We start from the raw sequence: 6,198 nt of genomic DNA on the forward strand, positions 1-6,198 counted from the left end.
ATTTATACCAGGATATGCTAATGTCGCAAAACCTTTGACGAACTTGACAAAAAAGGATGTGTGCTTTCAATTTGGGAATAAAGAAGGGGAAGCGTTTAGAAAACTTAAGAATGCGTTATGTCAACAACCCGTACTGCTTTGTATTCTCCGAATACCGAAACCGAGCTGCACATTGACGTTTCGCCCTTGGGCAGGCGGCTACATCCGATCCATTTTGCCAGCTGGAAGACGAGCAAAACAGAAGAGAAGTACAACTGCTACAAGTTGGAGGTTTTAGCAATCGTCCAAGCCCTTAAGAAGTTTTGTAATTATCTGATTGGCTTGTCATTCAAGATAGTTACAGATTGTCAGACTTTCACACAAACGATGTCGAAAAAAGATATTTCACCACAGATATTTCGATGGGCACAAATCTTGGAGGAGCATCAGCATACTATCGAACACCGTGCGGTGACCTCGTTAAAACACGTAGATGCGCTTAGTCGCTACCGGATACCAGAAGTTCTCATGATCACGGAAGATTTGGACACCGTTCTAGAGCGGATGAGAAGAAGCCAGCAGATCGATAACGAATTATCGCAACTGATTGCTGAGGTGCAACGGGACAGGGTTGAAGGTTACGCCGTCAAGGACGGACTTCTCTGTAAGGAGGTCCAACAGGAGTGGCTCATAATGTTACCCAAGCAGATGCAAGGTTACATAATACGACGATGCCACGAACAGGGTCACTTCGGAATGACGAAGACGGAGCAGCTGATTAAGAGAGACTATTGGTTTCAGGGTATGCAGCAGAAGATCCAGACGTGGATACAAAATTGTGTTGCTTGTATCCTAGCAGAGCGAAAACATGGTAAGCCAGAGGGATTTCTGCATTTTCTGGATAAAGGAGAAGTACCAATGGACACATATCATTTTGACCATCTGGGGCCTTTACCTACGACCAAAAAGAGTTACAATCACATATTAGCTTTCATTGGCGCTTTCACTAAGTTCGTGTAGTACTACCCAACAAGGACCACAAATTATGTAGAAGTGATCGACAAACTACTCAGACAGTCTGCTGTATTCGGTAACTCACGACGGATAATAACAGATTGGAGCACAGCATTTACGTCCTTTAAATTCAAAAGTTATTGCGAAGAAGAAGGAATCGCTCATTCTACCATCGTCACAGGAGTACCGAGAGGTACTGGCCAAGTGGAGCGGCTTAACAGGACGTTGATTCCGATTCGGACGAAGTTAGCAGCACCGACGCCAGGTGACTGGCATAAGTAAGTGGACAAAGCTCAACAATATATCAATCACATTCCAACAAGGAGCATAGGAATATCGCCGTTCACTCTTCATTTGGGAACCCGAATGAGATTGCGAGAGGACACAAGAATGTCAGAGATTTTTGAGGAGGAGCAAGCGAATCTTTTCTTGGAGAAAAGAGATGCCTTGAGAGAGAGCGCCCGAGAGTCTATTGCCGGGATTCACGCCGAGCACAAAAAATGCTACGATAAGATCGATATTTAGTACAGAAGCTAGGACAAGCAGAAGGACCTAGAATGACTTCGACCTCGGTGGAAAACATGAAACCTTGGACAGGAACAAGTTTCTTGAACGACTCCTGAGGGCAGTCATCCTTGTCAGGATGGCCAAGTGTGATATTTGAGTGTGCCGCCTATTGGGCCTGCCCAGTGTGTGTCACGATTCGGCGGAGAATCTAGGAGCTATATTACTGCTTGGCAAAGGGGGGTGGGGAGTGTGAACGTGCGTGGGGAGAGTAGTTGAAAGCCGGTCCGTGATCCGATACCATGTTTGAAAATCTGTAAACGGCGATATGCATCATTACTTTTAATAAACATTATTAGTGTTTCATTTGAAATCCGGTTGACTTATTCTTATCCCTACATATGTAAGAGATTTTCCTGCCAAATCTTTGACTAAACAATGAAATCACCTAAATAGTCAATAAAAATTTTTTTGAGGTAACCTAGAAGAAAGCTTCTACTCATTAAAGATTGGAAAGTGATAGGCGCGTTTTTCAGGCCAAAGGGAATCACCTTAAATTAATAAATGCATCCATGAGATACGGTGATAGCGTTATACTTTTTAGAACCTTAATCCAGTGGAATTTGCTATAATCGTGAACGCAAATCCAGTGTGAAGAAAACGCTAGCACGTTTTAGAGGAAGTGTGTGAGTTTCTTCCTCGATGATGGAATTTAGCTGGCGGAAATCAATGCAGAATCTAAATTTTCCGTCCTTGTTCCAGTCGAAAACGACTAGTGAGCAATATTGAGACTGACAAGATTCAATCAATCCTTTAGCAAGAATTTCTCCGACTTATTCCAGGATGATAGCTCTATTTTCTTCCATACATGGATATGGCCGCAAACGAAAAGGCTGATGTCTAATTGTTCGTAATTCATGTTCGCAGATTGCGTTTGTGTTAAACTCATCCTTCAATACAATGGGAAAATTATTCTTCATTTCGAGTTCCGGAATATCTATATGCTTGGTACAGAGTATCGAGTTTAACTAATAAAGTATATATCTCGGCTCATTCTGCCCATCGATCTTCCCACGGGAATGTTAATGCGGATCTTCTGGCCGTATACCCAATGTCATCCAATAATTAAAGGTTCTCGAATTCTATTACTAACTAGACACGGCCGGGAAATCATATGATTCCCAAAACTGACGGATATGGTTATCCTACCTTATGCCATCATAATTGATCCCGGAGTGGCGAAATCAACTTCCTAGATGTCAGACTGCAATTTTTCTTTCTGATCTTCTGTTAGAACGTCCGGATTGACGTCACCTCGAACTTTGGGTAGAACATCTACTGGTGGCTCTTCCTTCTAGATTAGCTTGCGATCTTCATTTTTGGGGACTGAGCGATGGATCTGTTTATCATCATGTTCAGCTTCAACGGCACGGAATAATAGAACATCAAAAGTTGTTTCTGATGAAGCTCTTATTGCCTGTCTGATTCCTGAAGGAATAAATTCCATGAAAGCGATGGCCGAGCTGGATTCTGGAGCCTGGGGAGGCAATTTCTTGAACAGGAGACTCTTTTTATGTAGAAATACACCCACAGATTCATTACTCGTTTTTCGTACTGCATAAAGCTGTGCTTACAGTCGATCTAGTATGGTAGGTGAATCGCACTGTCTAATGAGAAAATAAAGTGATAAAGTATGATTCTATATTTAGAAAAAAGTCATTGGAGTTTCATGATCTTTTCTCTAGAGTTCTGGAGTGCAATTCATTCACAGAACATTTTTTAGGAGTTCATTAAATCCTTGTCAGGACGTAAGTGGTACTCCTTTAAAATCAACTTGGGTTCTTTCACAGGTCAATGGACCTGAAGCTGAATTTGACGATGGATAAGTACCTGGATGAGTCACTGAGATTACTCTTGGATATGCACCTGGAAATATTCCTCGATAGAGTCCTGAATATGCGCCTAAATAGGCACTGGGAAATGCCTCTGGATAAGTACCGAAAAATTTCCCTGGATAAGTACCAGGAAATGTCCCTGGATAGATTCGAAATTGAGCAGGTAGTAGTACTTCTTAAGTTGTGATATGTTGTGCCCCTGGGAGTGTAGATGGATGGACCACCTGCATATGCTCCTGGGGGTACAAGTGGTAAAGTCCCTAGAAATTTTCCTGGAAGTACAGCTGGTTGAACAATTACATGTCTACCTGGGATCGAACTTCGAATTCCAGCCAGTTAGTTACCTAGTAATGATTCTGGAAGTACAACTGAGATTCCAGCTGGCAGGTCACCTGTAAATGTTTATGGAAGCACAGCTGATTGTATAGTTGACTGCGCACCTAGAATTGTAGCTGATTGTTTACCTGGGGGTGCAGCTTGAAAGACATCTAGTTGATTCATTACAGATTCTGATTCTTCTCTTTCTTCAATGGAAAATTCAAAAAACAGTTGAGAGGATTCTGAAAGAGAAGCTAATGTTGAAACGGACGCCACCAGGTTTTGTCAATCACTCTTAGATGTGGTTGGTTCCAAAGCGATAATTCCGTCCGACAGGACTCTTTTAGTTAGAGTTCGTAAAATAATTTGAGATATTACCTATTTGGTCGTGATGATAAGCGATATTATCCAACATCAGACTTTGTTGCAAAGTATCCCATGTTGGGCGCAAATAATTATCAACTATATTATTTCGAATTAAATAAATGTCGTTATTCATTGGCAGGATTCTTAATGGATATTAATTTCAAAGTTTAGTTCCATGGTAATCTCGAGGAGTAGCAGTCGGTCGATTATTTGTAACAGTATTTGTAGTTAAATTAAGCAAGGAAAAGAAACTCCGTTTCTATAAGAGGAACGAGAGACAGTAGAGAGAAAATAGTACAGAAAGGAACTTCGTTCCTACATAAAGGTTCGTGAGAGAGTAGAGATAAAATAGTGCAGAAATCAATTCCATTCCTAACCTCGTCGTCGTCGGGTACTTAAGATGCTTCCTCAGGCTCGATATTTAGCTTATGTATTTACAAATGATAGCTTTTTTCCAAAATTATGAATTTTTTGATCTACTAATTTAACCGAAAATGGAATAGTTTAATATTTTTTAAGCCGATTAATTTTCATAAGAAAAATACGGATGTGCAACAAAATATATATTTTTTTTCAACAAAATTGTTAAAACCATGAAGTCAAGAAAGCGAGTTATCTTCAAAAGGGTTGAATTTGCAACCAGAAAATTATATCGTTTTAAGAAAAAACTTAATTATCTACCAAGTAGTTACATTTTCTAATGAATTGTTTTACTTTTAACTAAATACTTGAATTTCCTACCAACATAGTTGAATTATCAACCAAAAGTATGCATTTTCAACCATAAAGTTTATTTGATATCTACCAGTAGAATTTGATACTTGGATAAACAAATTTTTTAATTTACAAACAACCAGTTTAATTCAGCCAAAAAGACGTGTTCAACATTCAAGCAAATAGTTGAATTTTCAAATAAAAAGATAAATATATTTAACCACAAACAATTTCATAACCAAGAAGATCCATTTACTACCAAAAAACACGAATTTTTCTACAGAACATATAATTTTTCAACGATATAATTGTATTTCAACTGAAAAGGATAATTTTTCAAAAACTGGAATTTTCAAATAAAATGTGAGTTCAAAAAATTAATTTACAGCCTAAACTTGAACAAATTTTCAACCAAATGAAAATCTTCAATAAAATATATGAAAATTAAACTAAACTGGTGATTTTCCAAACAAACAATGAATTTTAAACCAAATAGTAGAATTTTCAACCTGAAAGATAAATTTTATAGGCCGACAAATTTTAAAGCCAGAGACCAGACCTAACATTTCCGAAGGATTTTGATGCGCTGAATCCGAATCCGAGCTCAAAATTGCCCCTGTACGTCAGGTTTTCAAGATATCCTAACCTAAAAGTGAAAAAAAACGCGTTTTTTAGCTGTTTTTGAGGTTATGAAACCGACCAAGAAAAATGTCTACCACAAAAGCTAATATGGAATTTGAAAGTACTAATCTTCCTCTTTCAAACCTAGTAGGATTTAGTAGGATATCTTTATTTTTCACCGAAATATTGTAATTTTAAATTTTTTATTTTAGCGTGCCCTTTCTATTGCCGGTGTTAATTTTTTGTTATAACCCCTAGAAGATCCAATATGGCGACCACAATTTAGGGCTTTAAAAAAGAACAAAGGATCCCGCACAAAATACCAACAAAAAAGCGTACAGTCGTTTGGAACCAAACTTCGCACATTGATAAAACAAAAGAAGACGGACTGCGCGGAATGCTACTACGCACTTTGTGTGCATTCTAATGTTCACATTCGCTGTATGTGCTGTATGGCTCAGACAGTCTTCGATCCCTAGCTGACTCACTGAGCGTTTGAGTGGCGGGCTAACGGTTGGATGCGTAGGTAATAAAATTCTTGTTGTATTTGAAATCTGTCTAGTGGTTACATTTCGTGTCGATCGTGATTTTTGTATATAGTGAGTTTTAGAATTTCCACGTTACTGTTCATTATAAAAAAAATCAGTTCAAGAACTCCTTGCGCTAAGAAAGTTAATAAGTTTTGTCATGTTTGTGGCAAGTATGAAACGGAGAAATACCGTCGATCAATTAATGATTCGATAAAAACGTCGTACTTCAACTGTTATGCGACTTCAATGAAAAATTT

Source organism: Belonocnema kinseyi, chromosome 6 (genome assembly GCF_010883055.1).
Source record: "Belonocnema kinseyi isolate 2016_QV_RU_SX_M_011 chromosome 6, B_treatae_v1, whole genome shotgun sequence".
In the NCBI taxonomy this organism is placed as follows: domain Eukaryota; kingdom Metazoa; phylum Arthropoda; class Insecta; order Hymenoptera; family Cynipidae; genus Belonocnema; species Belonocnema kinseyi.